We start from the raw sequence: 18,584 nt of genomic DNA on the forward strand, positions 1-18,584 counted from the left end.
ATATATTATTATATACAATATATATAATATTGTATAATATATATTATAAATATATATAATTTTTTTATATATAAAATCTCCACTGTAGCAGTATTTACTCTTCCCCAAAGCTTGGGGTGTTCTGGGGAGGACAAGTGTTCACTTTTGATGGACCTCCTGCGGGTCAGGTAGAGAACAGCAGGGAGAAGCGGGAGAGGACTCGGGTTCAAGATCAGCCGTGACACCAGCCGGCTCTGAAACTGACCCAACGTCTTCATGTCCGTGTCCGCTTCCTCGTAGAGGCTGATATGATTTTAAAGAGTGTGGCCTTCAGGGTCAGACAGGCCTGGGTCCAAATGATTTACTAGATAGACGACCTTGACCCCATCGCTAAGCTTCTCTAAGTGGATCTCCCCACGGGTTTAAGAAAAAAAAAAAAAAAACAAACCCAACAACAATGCCCACCTGTCAGGGATGCTACGAAAGGAAAGGAGGCGGCATTTGTGAAAGTACCTATCACCTCGCCAGGGGATCTGTTTATCCCCTTCCCTCCTTGGCAGAGCCCTATGGGCCCAGAGGGAGGGCTAGTAACTACTGGAAGCAAACCGATGAGACTCATGTGGCCCCGGGGCCACCACGGACACGAGCCTTCCGGCTCACTCTCCCTATGACAAAACCGCAGTCTCCTCGCTTCCTCTCCTTGCTCCCTCAGCTGGGGCCTGACAGTGTCCAAACACGACTTCTCTAAGCCCTGTAACCGCCGAGCGGCCAGGTATGGCTCCAGGCCGGCTTTGGCTGATAACAGCAACATCGGGTCCCCAGCTGCGTGGCCTCCCATGCAGGCCTGCTGGGCCTTCCGATCGTAGAAGCAGACCCGGGTTCTCCAAGAAGTGATTTTGTCTTCCAAATGCTCTCCCAGGGCACATCCACAGGGCTGGAGGGGGGCCCGTGGTTGGGGGGAGACCCTGGAGAAAGAGAGCATAGAAAGGTCCCTGGAAAGGAGGCGGGTAACGAATCAGCCCCCGCGCAGCAGCTGACGCAAGTTTCCACACAGCAGGGAGGCAGGGACTGGTTGGAGGCCTGGTTCCCGGGGAGACTGAATAAGCGAACGCCGAGCCCCCAGACCACACCCAGGCTCTGCCCCACTTGGAACCACCTCTTTCCCCTTGTTCACTACAGTTCCCTGTGCCTCCATCACTAAAATGGTTGGAGAGTCGTTCACTCTGATTCACCAGTCGACTCTAAGAACCTTGAGGGCAGAGACTAATTCCTGAGGTTTTGAAACTCCCTGAGAAATTGCTCAATAATTGTTTGCTAATTTACTTAAAGATAATGTGTCCCACCTAGAGCTCTGCCCTCTGTCCTCACAGGCTCCGTGTGCCTGGGGCATGCAGGCCTGATGAAAGTCACCTTTGCCGCTGGTCTCACGGTTTACCTGGTGTGTGCTGGGTCTCCTACCTGACCTTCAGCAGGCCTCTTGGGGGGTTAACCTCAGCAGGGCTGCTATGCCAAGGAGGGCTGACTCCGTTTTCCAGACGACTTGTGCGTAGGGAAATATTTTAAGAGCAACTGATCTCATCTTTACTTTCTTGTCTGTTTGGTGTGTTTGTTTTTTCTAGATTGTTCAAACGATAGCCAGCAAACCCAGAATGGAACCCTGGGAAGCTTGTAAATAAATACTAAAAAGCAGGGAAGAGAATATCAGGCTGGGGAGGGCTTTGCAAAGGCATCGTGGAAGGATTCTCCGTATCGTTGGCACCTATACCCTCCGATCCCTGGAAGAGAAAGCACAGATACGCCGACTCTGCGGTCTTTTCTGTATCAGCGCGAAGTCTGATAACACCGCGAAGCGGAGACTCCCCAAGGAGAAGCGCAAGGAATAGGCCACTCCGTGGCTAGGAGGGAACAGACAAGTAGCTTCTTAACGAATGTCGCAAGTACGCACGGGATACTGGGAGAGCCCCCGCCTCTCCCGCAACTACCTTTATTCAGGTAAAACTCCAAACGAAGCCCTAGCCAGGAATGGCTGCAGGGAAATTCTCAAAAAAGAACCACCACCAAAAAAGTATTGCTTGAAAACAGCACGGAATGAAACACTTCGCCCCCGTGGCCCCCACCCCTTCGTTTCATCCGCCACACCCCTCCAGAGGGACTCTTTGATCGGTATCTGCTCCAAGAAGGGGAGGGGAAGCGGAGGAACAAGACGGGAACACTCAGTAAACAGTATTATTAACCCATAGGCTGGCAATAAATCAGGGCAGGAAGGTGACCTCAGCGGGCTGGAGTAATCCTGCATGTCAGGATGAATTTATGAGGCCAATTTTATTGGCCTGCGTGACCCAGGCTCCTTGGAGACGTCTCAGTAACAAATCCAATCCACTTCATTTATGAGCTGTGTACAGTGTCAGCCGTGGGGCCCAGGCAGAGCGCCCTGACCACCCTCTCCGAGGGGGGTGCCTGGGAGTGTGGCCCTCGGGGAAGCAGTGTTCCCAATCCATCCTGACTGTCACTCCCCGAGAGCTGGCCAGACCTGCCCACGAGTTGTCACCTTCAGACTGCTCATCCTAGATTCTCACCCTGCTCTGCCCTGAGAGCCTGTGCAGGGGCAGCAAGGCCCTGCCCCTCTCCTGGCCTGTTCCCTCCTGACAGAAGGACGAGGTGGGACTCCATGTGGCTCAGTGGGGGCACTGGAGGTCTCTAGGGGAGTCCAAGATCTGCTTATCGCAGGACTTAGCATTTCTGATACCGACTAGCTCATGCCCGGAGTTCCCTCACTGGGTCACCAGACCAACCAAAAGTGCCCCCACACATTTCCAAATGCTCTCACTGGATGATTACTGGTAGGTAATATGGAAGGATCTTCCCTGGGCATCGACGTCTCGGCTGGGTCTGTGAAGGAGCCGGTCCCTGCTCTTCTCCCCACCCTGGGACCAGAAGGGGAGATACTTCTGCCCATGGTCGCTAGCAGGACCTCGGGGCCAGCCAGGAGCCATCCCAGGGAGAGGAGGCAGCAGGAACCCGGAACGTCGCCTGAGCAGAAGGCCTGGCGAGTACCTGGCCTTCACCTGCTCTCTGTTGGCTCCAAGAGCCGGGCGGAAGGCGCTTAAGTCTATTTGACTGTCCCTGTCATCGTAAGGTTTACGGATGGTTAATTTATTCTTTATAGCACAGTCATTGATGGCTGTTAAATCACAAATGAGAGCCAATAAAGGGTGAATTGCAGCCGAAATTACACTGTTTATATGACAGCAGAGTGCCGGCTAAAAGATTCATATGCTGCTGATGAAGTATGTTATAAATTTTAATTACCATAGTTTGTACAAATGACATGTTTGAAATGCTATTGAGTAATGTGACCCTGACAATGAAACTATAAAATAAATCATTAACTTTCCGAATGAGCTTTTTTATTTCACTGCTGCACAGAGTAAACTTTTCAGTTTATTCCAAATCGGTCTCCTTATGCCCCCCACCCTCGGCCCCTGGCCTCACCAGTTTCTCCCTACAAAGGCTGGGGATGGGGGAGCAGGAGGAGGCTGGTGACCCTGAGGCATGCCCAGAGAAGCAGCCTGGTGAGGCTGACCCCACCCCAGGAGCTGGGGAGGAAGAGTCAGCCCAGCGTAGAGCTGTTAGATGCATGCCTTGAATACACCCCATAATGTTTCCCATCTGCAAGATGCAAGGACCCTTTTTTGAACCTGCACACCCTCTAGAGCCCCCCACTCACTGGTGGATGGGGGCTGTGAGGCCAAATCACCTAGTGGAGCACCCAGCACGATGCCCAGATGGGTCAGACTCTTGGGGGGGGGGGGGGGGGGGGGGGGCCCCCCGCGGGGGGGGAGGGGGGGGGGGGGGGGGGGGGGGGGGGGGGGTCGGGCTGCACCATAGCTGATAGAATGGCAAGGAGACTAGGCATTTGGTGGGTCTTCCCGTTCTTACAGCATCCTGATTCCCGTGCCCTGGGCTGCCATGTGTATGAATTAGCCCCTCGCAACCCCAATCCCCACCAGACTCCAGGCGCTGGGGTTAAACACATCTTACAGAAAAGAACCTGGAGCTCCAGGAAAAACCTTGAAAATGAGCCCCACTAAAGGCCATTCAGGGCGACCTCTCACTCCAAGAGTCACTGTCCCAAGCTTTCTCCAGCAGACAAGGCCCTTTTGGTCCTGCAGGAAGGAAACATATTGGTAAATTTGGCAAAACCCTGGCATTGGAGAATGGTAACACACCAAGCAACCTTGGCCAATCTTTCCTCCAAAATCCGGTGTGGGTGGAGAGGGAGAGTGGTGGGGTGATCAAACACAGGGAAGATGTTCCCACCCTCACCCCCAAGCCATATATAAATTCCAGAAGAAAATACAGTTTGAAAAAGCCCCCCGATGTTTCTCCACACCCTCCTAGGGCATATCCAGTTTGGTCCCCCTCCTTTGCTCATGAGGAAATGGAGTCCCGGTGGGGCTGCGGCAGAGTTGGGGTGAGAACCCACAAGACCCAGGAAAGAGGGGACCAGAGTGGTGTCCTGCAATATGGCCAGATTACCTCGAGGCCAGCCTAAGGCAGGGAGCATCATTTCACCAATGGTGTAAAGGCCGCCAGCAGCCTCTCTGTTCGTCTTCTGGAGAAAGGTCACCAAGAGGCACCTCTTCCCTCCGCAGACAGACTGCCTGGCAGGGAGGGGGTCCTGGCGTGAAGGATTGCTTTCTCCCTCCTTCCATTTCCCAGAACAAATCTGCTCTCTGGAGTGTGCCAGACGAAAAGAAGGTCAAACTCAAAAGGGCACACTATGGGACAGCTTCTCGAAGGTTCCTCCCAGGGGTCTGCAGAGGAGAACTGGGCATGACAGCGTGGCATATTAAGAGACACTGCATTGAAAAGTCTACTAATGCTTCAGAGACCTTGCTTCTAGCACCTAGTGGTGGGTGACAGAAGAGAAGGAGCCCACTGGCTGCGCTTCCCACTCGAATCTGTCTTAGGTCCCAGAGCATGCGAGTAGCTGGAGCAAGCCGGAAACCCAAATACATGTATGAGATAATCTGGGAAATTTGAAATCTGACTCAGTGTTGAAGTACATTAAGAAATTATTGTTAATTTTTACGGCTGAATTACAGTATGGCTATTATTCTTGTAAAGGATCCTTAACAGTTACAGATGCATACTGAAGCGATAACCGAAGAAATGGTTTGACATCCGTGATTTACTCCAAAATAATGTACGGGGAAAGGGGACGGGGGAGAGCTGGCTGGAGGAAACAAGAGGGACCATGAACTGATAATTGCTAGAATTGGTGATGGTCACGTGGTGGGGGGTGTTATATTCTCCTTCTGTATATGTGTTCAATTTTCCATAGTAAAAAAAAAAAATTTTAAAAACTCAAATGCCCTTGGGTGCCTCGGTGGCTCAGAAGGTTAAAGCCTCTGCCTTTAGTTCAGGTCATGATCCTGGGGTCCTGGGATCGAGCAGGCTCAGCAGGGAGCCTGCTTCCCTCTCTCTTTCTCTGCCTACTTGTGATCTCTGCCTGTCAAATAAATAAGTAAAATCTTAAAAAAAAAAAAAAAACAAAAAAACTCAAATGCCCTTGCCACCCAAGGTCTACTGCAATGTCTGTTTTCCTATGCATTTTAACCAATTCTAGGCTGGAAAACAGATCAGACCACCTGCCCCCCGGGACATGCTTCAGTGATGTAGGAGGGTATGAATCTTTGCCTTACTTTTGTGGGAGGAAGTCCCAAATGTCAAGGAGTCTGGCACTGAGCTGTGTGCAGTCTACTTCATTGGAGAGAGAAGGCCCTGGTCTGGAAGCTCCCAGAACAGCTCCCTAACTCGTACACAGCCAGAAGCAGAAGGCCTGTCTGAGTGGGACTCAGACCCCCACATCAACCTGAACAGGTTCCCTCAGTTCTCGGAATCTTGGCTGCCTCACTTGTAAAACCAATATGGCAGCCCAGCCAGCCTACTTGAAAGGATGTTAGGTTAAACTGGAATAAAGAAGGGGGATTTCTAGAGAGAGGGTGAGAGTAAGGAGCCAGAGCACAGGTTCTGGACTCCCCGTATTCAAATCCCACTCTGTGGCTTAGACAAGTTTCTTAGTTTCTTCTGCCTCAAGGTCCTCTGTAGTAGAAGTGGCATTGTTGTAAGGATTCAGTGACATAATATATGCCAACAACTGAGAACAACGCCAAGCGTTATGTAACTTAATTATTATTGTTATTATTATTACCCTATAATGGTATTCTAATATAAAATGTCAATATTATGAAAAGAACCACAGAGCGTTACATCAGAAAAGGACTTAAGAAGTCATTGATTCCAAGCTCCATCTTTCAGAGGATCATAAAAGTGATGTGATTTCTCTGGAGCCGCATCACAAGACAGTGACAGAACCGAACTTACAGCAGACCGTATCCCACTAAGCAGATGGTCACTTCTTCTTCCTCCACTCATGAGGAAGCCCAGACTGAGGTGTGTCCTTAGTGCTGAATCTCATGCTGGCTGGGCACGCCCAGGAGTGCCCATGCCCAGCACCTCGCTGGGTTAGTAATGGGGGGAGGTTGAAAGAGAACCCCACCCCCTCACACACACACACATACTGCTCCTTGTTCTACACCCGATCCCGGAAGAACAGAGCACGGGGCCATTGGGAGCCCCGGAGGCGTCTTTCGCCTTCCCGGGTGTGTTTCCGAAGAGTGGGCGGCACTTGGAAGGCCTCCCCTCTGACTTATCAGCCACCACAAAAGCATTTTCAAGGCGATGGTGCAAGCTGCCCTACTTACCATTAAGAGAAAGGACCACATTATTGCTGTTATAAACCATTGATTAAGGTTTATAATAGCAATAATCCCCTCGAAATTCATTGTTACTGCAGTTAATGACCAGTTTATTAGAGCGTTAACCATCCTTGGCAATGGGCTGAGTCGTTTAATGCGGGTAACGACCAATTTCTCAAGGATTATTGCTTAAATAACAATTCTTTGCGAGATGTATGCGCCACCACAAGTGCAGATCTGGCTGGAAGCTTCTCCTCAGAAATAAGTGTTAATTATTTCCTCAGAGTTGCGCCATACCTAACAAACCTCAAACAATGAGCTTCTTGTGGCAATGCTTCAGTGACACCAAAGAATCCAAAAGTTGGACAAGGGCCTGGAGAAAGCTCCACACCCTTCCATGAGGGAGCCAGAACTAGAGCCGCCACTGGGCTGTCTTCAGGCCTCACAAACGAAAGTGCTCTTGGGAAACAGTATCTGGCCCTTCAACTACTCTTTCCTCTTCACTTGGCTTCATTTCCAGAACTTTCTACCTGCCTGACTCACCCATCCACCCCTTAAGAGGTGGGAAAAAGCAGGGTCAGCCAGGCGCTTGGGAAAAGAGCTGAAGGATGGGAAACCCAGGCCTCACAAAGGCTTAATATACTCTGAGGCAAATATTTGCCCACCAAGGTCCTAGAAGAGCTGTTGGAATAGGGCTACAGAGCAATGAATGGTCTCAACAGTTTGCACAGTTCTGAAGTACAGGGCCTCTTCTGGGCAGCTTTGGGGTTGCTCTAGGCAGGAAAAAAAAAAAGGAAACAGAAAAATGGGGTCAGCAGACATGTCTCACAGCTCAGCTCAGGCTCTGAGAAGTCATGTGTCATTATATCGTGGCATCATTAAACAGAGCCAAGGGATCTTACAATTATCCAGGCCACCTTCCCTGTTGTACAGGTGAGCCCTAAGGGCCAAGAGAAGGTAGAAGGCTGCCCTAAGTCTCACAGACACTTAAGAAAAGCTGGAATTAGAGCTCCGTCTCCATCTTTATTAAAATGTTATGGACCTCAAGGCCACCTTTTTGGACACATCCAGACAGAGAGCTTTGTCTCAAGAAACAGTAAAAGGATCACGGTCCCATAAGGAAGAGAACCACTTACTTGAGCTTCCTTGAGTCTATGAGCACTTGAACAGGAATCTCAGAAGAAGCCAAAGACCTGATTCTCCGACTCTACCCACTCCCCAACTTTCCTTTCATGCCTCACTCAACGCAAGCGTCGCAACCTTCACTACTTTCCATCACTTTCCATTAGCACTGGTGTTTCAGTAACTTTTGTTTTTTTGACATGATCTGAAAGCTACTGATATGATTACACTCTAATTGCATTATATTAACTAAAATAAATACTAATAGGGTGTGAACCTAACATAATAAGCTAGCAAATTGCCATCACAGTGCCTGTGTAGGCTACAAAGGTATCCGCTGCTTCACTCACCAAACTCATAGCAAGGCCCTGTTTTGTGCTGTGCAAAGACAACCTCCTTTTTCACTCAGTGTTGCCAAAAATTAACTTGGTTCAAGAACAGAAAGCAAGGGGCACCTGGGTGGCTCAGTGGGTTAAAGCCTCTGCCTTCAGCTCAGGTCATGATCCCAGGGTCCTGGGATCGAGCCCCGCATCGGGCTCTCTGCTCAGCAGGGAGCCTGCTTCCTCCTCTCTCTCTGCCTGCCTCTCTGCCTACTTGTGATCTCTGCCTGTCAAATAAATAAATAAAATCTTTAAAAAAAAAAAAAAAAAGAACAGAAAGCAAGGTGCCATAGCCTCTTGATCTAGGAATCCTTCAAGTCCTACGTTTTGACTTAATAGCAAGAATTACCACCTCTTGATAATGGCGAGGGGCAAAATACACACTTCTCCTAGGAATTTAGTGAAGAAAATTCCCATAAGCTAACACTTCTCTCGTTCTTCAGACACACAGACCCACCATCTTGGGATGAATCAATGGGGTCTGTCCCCGCTCCCTCTCATCAGGCGAGGGGAAAGTGCTGAAGGCAAAAGACGGGGCTAGGTTCTCTCCTTCTCTCTCTCACTGAGACTCTGACCAACGCTCTGACACCACAGTGATGACATTAGACCCCATTTTCCCCCCAAGTTATAATGTTTATGAGTCCACGTGTCAACATTTGTTTCTTAAGCCATCAAACTGAATTCATGATTATGTGGATTTGATAAACACTCTCACTAAATCACAAGGGTTCAGTGCCTTCTCTCCAGATTCCCCACTGTATTGCTATCCATATGCTTATAGGATATTATGAAATTTTTATTTGCAGCCGTGCAAGATAATAGCATCAATTATAGATGGATGTTTGAGCTGCATATAGGTTTGTTGTATCAAGTAAATAAGTTAATACATGTAAAGCGCTTAAAAGAATGGCTGGCACATAGTAAGGGCTCAATAAATGTTAGCAGTTATTTCTGCCAGCTATAATACAATGCCTGACATGGCATGCGATAAAAACCCAGTCACAATTTCCTGTCCATAATCATAAAAGAAATGCACTAAGTCTAATAACTGAAATGAAACCAATTCAATGTAATGTGTTCAGTCACTTTCTGAAGCGTGAACAGTTAGTTTACCATGGGGGTAAACAACAGGTATGGATCAATGATGAGATGTATACAAATAATTTATATGAGGGCTGTATAGTTAGTCAGTCACTCCTGCCCTTGCCTTCAACAGTGGCAGAGGATCCCCAGAACGTCTTCCGTCTATGAGCAAGAATCACTTCTAGGGGCGCCTGGGTAGCTCAGTCAGTTAAACATCTGACTCTTGATTTGAGCTCAGGTTATGATCTCAGGGTCGTGAGATGGAGCCCCATGCCAGGCTCTGCGCTGAGCGGGGAGCCTGCTTGAGATCCTCTCTCCCCCCCCCTCTGCCCCACCCTCCACCCCACTCATGCCCTCACTCTAAAAACCAACCAACCAACCAACCAAAAAAACCTCTTCTCCACCAATACTCCAAAAATCTTCCGTGTTTTTTCTCTTACTCTTTTCATTCCTCTGAGCTGAACTCAACTCCTTTCAACACATATCGAGCATTTTCCATGGGCCAGAAGCGGGGCTGAACAGTGGAGACACAGGGCCGCATGGCCGCATCCCCGCCCTGAAGTCCCTGTCTGGCAGGGAAGACAGACACGTCGAGAGCTAAATGAGATCCAGCAGGATAAGAGCACACCCTCCTCTGCCATGTCTGTGGGGTGGACGACAAGAGAAGGGAGACCAGAAAGGGTTCCACGACCCAAGCACAACAGAGGAGTTATTATTTCTGCCCAGCAAGAAGGTGACAGCCTTTCCCAAGGAGGTGACATTCGAACTGTACCCAGAGCTAGAACCACGGTGCGGTTAAACACCCGTGTCAAGAAGCTGCAGAACAAAAACACGAAGGGAGAGGCCGAGGAGCCAGGGGGAGAGACAGCAGTTCAGTTTTGGTGAGCTTATCCAAAATTAAATTAGAAAACTGGGGGTGGGGGGATTTCAACATGTGCATGCTTAATGTCATATCAAAATTTTTTTCAACTTGTACTAACGTATAAAGGGGTGGGAGTGAATCCTTAGGGCCTGGAAAGGAATTAAGGGAGGCCTTCTCGGGTCTCCAAGGATTCCCATAACCTTTCACAAGGCAAGAAAGGAAGGAAGGTGAGTTAACCGAAGGGAAGCCACAGCCCTGCATAGAGTGTTGGGGTCTGAAAAAGCATGGAGACTTGGGCCATTCTCCTGCTCTGAGGCATGACTCAAACTACCTACAAAGATTGCTAGCCCTTGACTTAATTCCCAGAGGGCTCCTTCCCATATTTATGGCAAGAGTCATACCTCACATGGAAGCACCACGTTATGCTGACAGGGATTTGAAACAAACAAACAAAAAGTGGGGGGGGGGGGGGGGGGGGGGGGAGCTCCAGAAACTAAGCTCGGCTAACATCTAGCTAATCACCAGGAGAGAACGGTGGCTTCTTACTATAGCTCCTTCCGTTTGCTGGCTTCTGAAATTCCCTAAAGATGCTATCAAGCCTCGCTGCCTCCTAGCGTCTCCAACAGAGAGCTGTCACCTTCACCAAATGATTTTCCTTCCCTCACAGAGATTTCTATCCGTGGGGCAGAGTTGGGAGGCCGGGAGAGTAGGGTACGGCCCGGGGCTCGTTTCAAATCAGAATATTGCAACAGAGCATGACCCTTTGAGTTTTGCTTTCCTTTAAAAATGTTGTATTTCTAGGGTTTTTTTTTTGTTTTTTTTTTTTATTGTCATGATTTTTCCTCTTTGCTTTTCTGGCTTCACTGCATCCCTAAGCCTTCCTGGCTCCCAGTCTCGGTCCACAGCCAACAATGACAGGGACCCACCCTTCCTTCCCAAGCCAGGTGGCTGGAATCCTGTTGCAAGTCACCCATGCTGAAGCCAGGGGAGAGCGCTCCGCACGGGGGTGCGTCCTGTGTGATGATGAGCGTGACCCCAGAAACAGCCTTTCAGACTTGCTCAGGTGCTCACTGGTGCTCTGCGCGCTCCCAGGACTCTTTGGTTAAAGTAGGTGGGGGTGAGAGGTCAGCCCTGGATTCCCATCCAGCAGGTTTGACAGGTACGTAGCATGTGGCAAGACGAAAAGCCCCAATTCCACTCCTTAATTAAAAACATTTTTCATTCCAAACCTATAAAAGGCAGATGCGCCGCATTCCTCCGACCACAGATCGCGGCTCTGTATTGAGTGCTGCAGCTCAAATCCTTCTTTCTCGGGGCATGAAAATACAAGGCCATCAAAGCACAGCGCAACCCTGCTTCTACCCCCTCCTTCTCACCCCCTCATTTCCTCTTTTGCTGAGAAATATTCCTTCCCATCTTTGCAGGGGCCGCGGGTGTTAAGCTTCTAAGGACACCTCCACACTGAAATGGAGTGGGAAGGTCGCCGATCTAACAGGACAGACAGGAGGCAGCTTGTAGGTTTTATTATTCTAAAACAGATTTTCACCTGATTTAAAAAAAAAAAAAAGTTCAGGCTACAGTCCCCGCAGAATCGGCGGCATCGAGGCTGTGAACTCACTCTGGTCTGCCCGAGCTCAGGCATCTCAAAGCCCACAGTTTGGAAGAAGCCTGAGTGAACAACCTACCAAGAGGAGGTCAGACAAAAATGAAATAAGCACTTGTGTATGGTGGTTTTCTACCTTCGGTGAGTCCTCTACTCCTGAGTCACCTGGAGTGAAGACACTGGGTTTGATTACAACTTACAAAAAGTTGCAAGTCCAATTCAAGGTATGCTGCCAATGCTTAGTGGGAAATCAGCCATCGTCGTTCTGCAGGGCTGGAGGCAGGGAGAGGATCCTTCTACCCATTTGTGTTTATCTGTCTGCCTAACGGGTCCTTAACCTTTTTTGTCTGGGGTATCCTCTGCTTTCTTCCCAGTGATAATCTATACTGCAAGGGCAGGGACACCAAACCTCCCTTCGTGACTATTTCCTCACTGGGCCCAGCCAAGGGAGGCCTGGATTCAAAGGCAACCTCAGGAAGTTGAGAGAATGATGAGAGATTTCCCGTATGCTGAGCCTGCTGTCAGAGCTCAGGTGCTCTCTGATGTGGCGGACTTTCTCTTTCTGGGTTCCAACCCAGCGGTCTTATTAAATGTTACAAAAAAAAAAAAAAATCTCGCTCTTGTGAGTGATATCAAATACAATCAATAAACCTGAAGGAGAAGGCAGCCCAAGGCATTCACAAGACACTTTTAAGATTTAATTGTTCCACAGAATTTTAAGCAAGTAGTAGAAAGAAACTAAATTGCATGAAACCAAATATTTTGCTCTAGGCTTCTAATTCATCTCACTTGCTGGCTCCCAGGGGCTCCCAGCAGCACGGGGGAGCTTGGGACTTTCCAACTACTTCATGCAAGCTGAAGAATCTCCCTGTCTCTTTGAAACAGGGCAGTTCATCAAAGTCCTCTTTGCATGAAAATGCTTGGGTTCAAGGACATACCAGGCCGAGAAGAGCCGCAAGATGTATTTAATGAATGAAGGGCACACCTTCTTGCTTCTTTCTCTAAAAGGGAAAGCCCCTGGGAGAGAGGATGCTCGGACCCCACACTGAATGCCCCATGCAGGGATCAGGGGCACGGGGAAGCAGTATCCAGTGCTCTGGGGAGATGCAGACCAGAGTCCGGAGGTGGGGGAAGGGGCCTATGGGTCTGGAAGCCACAGAATGTGCCACTGCTTTCTGCAGGCTAAGGGAACCTGTTAAGGAGGCATATCTGTTGGACTAGAAGCCATCCCTCAGTTCCCTGGGGAATGACTGCTAGGAACTATGCCCAGACACACAGGCCAACCACAGGGCCAAGAGCCCCTCCTGTCCCATCAGAGTGCAAAGATTCTTTTGTCTGTTTGGAAAGACACTGGGTCAGAAAAAAAGAGCAGCCTGGGGGCTGAGATCTATACTCCTTGCTGCTGTGTTTGGAAATGTATCAGTGGAGAGGACGGTTAGACCAGAGGACGGGAAGGGAGAGGGCTCTGGAGGTCTGAGAATAGGAGGCAGTGGAGTTTGGTAGAATGAGAAGAGGCCCTTACCTCCAACCTTGGGAAAGTCATTTTACACTTTCTAAACCTCAGTTTCTTTATCTGTAAACAGAAATGACAGGGTTCCTAAGGGCTAGTGTCATGGCCATGGTTATTGAAAGAGCATATGTCAAGTAGCTTGGGCTGTCCCTGGCACTGAGTAGGTGCTCAATAAATAATAGATATTACTTGAATCGTAATAATTAATAATTACAGGCTGGAACACAATAGCATATGGAGGGAGGCCATCTGGGCCTGGGTTCAGTGGCCTTGACTGCATTAAAGGAAAGTGAGGGTCCATGGGGCTGCCAGAAGGCGGCTCCAGGACTGATGAGCCTCCAGCTCCCCAAGCAACTCCTTCCAACCGGGCCTTCACTGTGTCCAAACTTGGTCCTGGCGCCTCTCCAGGGGCTCAATTCAAGAGCCCATTATAGCAGTAATATAGCTCCTATTATCCACCAGCACTTAGATAAGGAAGAAAAATGGGCCTGTGGGTCTGAAACTAAACATATTTCAAAAACTCCCTGCCATTGGGCGCTCAGAGATCCTGCCATCAAAACAGACACCCCGATTTCTGACCGATAGACCAAACGTGGCAATTTCGTAATGCTGGCGTGGCTGTGGGTTGCCCGGAAGGAACACAGCAGAGAGGTGGCCCAGCCCCAGGCCTGTAGTCCTCGGCTGGCCAGGCCCCACCCCAGCCACCCTGTGTGGCCTTGGGTGAAACTGGCGGTTTGTGAGGAGTAAGAGGTGTTGGCAGAGCCCTGGGGTGAGCGCTCGAACAAGGCAAGTGTTCAAAAAAGTGAGTGTTCTGCCGTTCTTATGACCACTACTCGCTTGGAGAACGTCAAAATGTAAGCAAGCCACAGGGTTAAACCTAGGCGCCCCTCCCCGGAGAGGAAACGTCGAACCTCGAAGGGGAGCTGGTGACCAGAGCCATTGGGTGTCCCTCCTGATTCCTCACTTGATGGTATACTGTGGTGCGTGCTCCTGTGTGCCGTGTATTTCCATGTGATGATGCTGTATCATAGGACGAAAGGCCAGGACAGCCTAGAGAGGGGCTGCAGTCTGCAAGAACCTGGCCGAGCACACCCACACACGTGCGTGCACACACACACAACTTGGTAAGTGCTGCGGGGACAGGACTTCCAGAGTTTTCATGGAGAGGTCATCTGCCCACCAAGCCCACCCCCCACCACTGTCTCTGCACCGAGGATCCCAGCAATGAAACTCCTGATGCCCCAGGATGAGGGCCGTGAGCGCAGAGGGGTCCCTGGGGCTGTGTGGTCCAGCTACATGCAAGGGGCAGCCACTCCCGCACTCGGGCCCCTCCCAGGTGTCCTGCGGGAGATGCAAAGGTGGGAAAGACAGAGTTCCCTGGGCCCCAGTGGTCCCCAGCCATGCTAGAGATACCAGACCGAGGCCACTTTGACACAGAAGAGGGCAGGCAGCACGGGTTCAAGCAGACTGCGGCGGAGCCCTGGGAATCCTGTCTGCTCCACTCCGTGCTTTGCAATAATAATACTAATGGATTAGAGTAGATTTTGAACCATATTTTCAATTATCCAAAAGGCTCCCTCATATCAGGCCTGCGTTTCTTACACATCTGGGGAGTGTAACTGTGCTTGGCTAGTTTAACACGGAGCATTACATGGAGCCTGTTAGAAAGGGGCTCCCCACAGGACCACCCATTAGGCCACTGCCCGCAGCTGCCCTCCACCAGCCCTGCACTCCTTTTGAGGGGCCCGCCCCACCCGTGCCCACCTCCCCGCCAACCTGTCCCCCAAGTGCCACCAGTAATTTTCCAGATCACTGAGGAGCTGATGGCTTGTTTGTGTCCCAAGAGTGGGGCTTTCGGCTTCTATTTTCACTCAGTCTTGATGGTCCGGGACAACTAGAAAGGGAAAGGAGACCTGTTTTCCAAAAGCACGGCTTGGGGGAGCCTTTCCCACACAGGGGCTGTCCCTCTGGATTTCAAGGTGAAGCAGTGAGTCACTCTGAAGACAGTCGAGCCTCGAGCCGGGGGCTGGGCGCAGGCCTGGCAGCGTGGGATTGCCTCTCCCTCATTCCTTTGAGGATGAGAGAGTGAGGCCCTGAGGCCGTGATTGTTGTCTCAGCTGCAGGGAGAGAAGAGGAGCGCCCTGCCAGCACCTGGATACACTGGCCTTGCCCTTCCAGAGCAGCCAGCATGGGTCACTGGGGACCTGCCCCTCTTTTCCACCTACATGTTATTCCAGCCATAAATCCAAGTGACAAGCTTGAACTTTCCTCAATTGACATGTTTACAAGGGAAGTCCACATTTGACAGGAAAATTAAGCCTATCAATCACTTAACGAGCTCGTTAATGAATGGTTCTCTGATCTCCTCTAGTAGCTGGGTTTATTGATTACGGAGGGGGCAGCCCGGCCCCCGCCCCTCGCCCCCGCTGCGCTGTCACCCAGCTCCCTGCCCACCTCCCCTTCTGCCAGATGTTGCTGCCCTCCGACCTGTTCCACGGCTCCCAGCCCCCTCTCCTCCCTGAAGCCCGGCAGAGGGTTCTGGTTCAGGGTTTATCGGGAGGTCAGCCCCCCTCCTGGCTCTGTTCTCTGACAGAACAAAGGGAACAGATGCAGGCTTGGCCTCTGAGCACCCACCCGGCATATGGAAGCTATCTCCTCCGTCCCAATAATCACCCAGGAGCTTGCTTGTTCAATGGCTTTGGTTTTTATTGCGTAGAAACCAACCTATTCCCCAACATAAAACACTTTAACGGTGTCTCCCTCCGGGGTTTCTGGGAGAGGTCCTGTCAGGTAGAAAATGTGCAGAACCCCTCTGACAGCCCCCAGGAGCAAGACCTTCACAGTGAGAAAGGGGGGACAGGGCAGGGAGGAGAGAGGAATGCAAGGTGGAAGAAGCCGGCTTGCGGGTGACAAAAAGAGTCGGGGTCCAGTCGGGTCCGGAGGATCGTGAAGAACTTCCTGGAGCATCTGGCCCAAGTGTTAAGGACGGGCGGAGAAGCTAGGATCTAATCTACTCCCATTCCCAACACACAGGAAGGTGGGGCCTCAAGTCAGAGACAGGCCACAAATATTTGTGGACTATTTGACTTAAGGATAAGCGATAACAGAGGGAAAAGAAAAGAAGAAGAAGTGATAACATAGCCAGGGAAGGCCTGGTACTTAGTATATGTTCAACTCACACAAACAATAGAGTTCTGCTGTTGCCGATACCTCCAGGATATCCCGCCTACAGCCCGGCTGAAGGGACACCCAGAGTCATGGAGGAAAGGAGCTATTGGCTACAATGGATGGATCTTAAACCCTGCAAACACCTCGGCCCCTGCCGAGGGATGCAGGATATGGGGGGACCTTCCTGGGCTTCCTCTGTGAGCTTGCTCTGGGCGCCCTGGAAGAGATGGCCAAACCCTGAGCCATCTAAGAGGCTGTGTTAGCTTCCCATCACCTCAGTAACAAATGACCCAAACTGAGTGACTTCACACAACAGGAATATATCGTCTCAGAGTTTTGGAGGCTCCGAAACAGAGGTGGTCTACACATTCTTGCTCCTAGGGTCCTAGGGAAACATTTTTCCTCACTTTTCCAGCTCCTGGTGGCTCCCGGCAAGCTTTGGCATGCCTTGGTGGGTAGCCATGTCTCTCCAACTCCGCCTTGGTCTTCATGTGACCTGTGTCCTGTCCTCTTCCTATAAGAGTACCAGTCATTGGATTGAGCCCCCCCACACCAATCCGGGAGGGCCTCATCTTCACTCATTATATTTACAAGGACCCTATGTCCAAATAAGGTCATATTCTGAGGTTCCAGATTCTCGGCCTAGAAGGAAAGAAGGAGGGAAGGAAGGAAAGAGTAAAGAAAGTGGTTGAACACTATTCAATCCAGAACAAAGCGAGAAAAACAACCCAGGAGAGGGAGTGGCTTCAGGCAACAGGGGTGAACCCCTTCCTGATCTCCGGTGGGCCTGGGAAATGCTGAAGCCTGAAGCCTTTCCAGAGGGCCAGAGGAAAGACAGAGGTATGAGGGACGTGCTGGGAGAGATAGAGGAAGAATTGTATTAAGGTAAATTGCAAATACTAAAAAATATGAAGACAGCAATTGAAGTGTTTAAAATGTGCTCTGGGTAATTCCAAACAAATTTTAAAGCCATTTTCAGACCATAAAATCCTCTGGTCTAAATCACCAGCTCCCAGGCAGGCCCCAGTGCTCAGGCGGCAGAACCTCCCCCAGATGGAGGCTGGCAGGTTTGGGAGTCTCCAGCTAATCCGGCAAATGAGTGATGATCCTTCCTGGTGATTGGAGAGGGGCCCTTCTTGATTTCTCTAGATACCTGTTCTACTTCCAATCTGATTTGCTGATACTTTCTCTGGGGCTCATTCCCAGAAGGGTGGCCCAGTCATGAGAAACACAAAACAAGCCTCACCAATGACATGTCCGACCTCGTTAGCCAAAGTCTACCTCTGGGGACCTGTCCTCTCCAATCTCTTTCCGTCTGGGACAGCAAGGTGGGATGCCCTCGACAGGCCAGCGTAAAGCTCCTCGATTGTGATGTGTTGCAAAATTCACGGACCACGTGCTTTTAAGCACCCCTACAGACAGCACCGCTCCGTGGTGCTGAAGGGTAGGAGAAGGTGGGCAGGGGCAGAACAGGCTCAGACCAGAGCCTGAAGACAAACACACACTCTACCTAACTAGAAGCTAGTCCTGATCAAGAAACACACAGTTTAACAAATTCCCATATAATGAAAAGAATTCTCAGGGGTGAAGAGAGAGCACAATTTTCCTATCAGACAGATCGGGATTTTTTTTACACCTGTCTCTGCCTGCCACTCACCAACTACGTAAACCTAGGCTTCAGTTTTACATTTCTGAACCTTTGTGTCCTCAGCAATAAAGAAAAAACTATAATAAATAGTGTGTGTAAAGCTCTGGACATAGTAAGCCCTACGTGAGCAGAAATTCCTTCTTCCTCTGCTGTGGTAAATAATGTATTTCCTGTATGCAAATTGTTTGTAATTTTTGGCGGGATGGGGGAGAGTTGAGGACCGTCCGAAGAATGGCTCACCAAGGTCTAGATACTCTCCCATGGTTAATTTCCGTGATTAACCAGTAGATTTCCAGGAACCATCATCCATAAACTGGGTTTGTATGTATTTAACTGTACTCAACAATCTTGCCATCTAAGGGAGCCTTCTGCTGCACCATTTCTCAAAGAGAAGGAGGTAGCAGTTCCTGTATCTTCAATGTAAATCCTTCTTTTCATGTACCTGAGGACACTCACCACCCGAGG

Source organism: Mustela nigripes, chromosome 18 (assembly GCF_022355385.1).
Source record: "Mustela nigripes isolate SB6536 chromosome 18, MUSNIG.SB6536, whole genome shotgun sequence".
Classification (NCBI taxonomy): Eukaryota; Metazoa; Chordata; class Mammalia; order Carnivora; family Mustelidae; genus Mustela; species Mustela nigripes.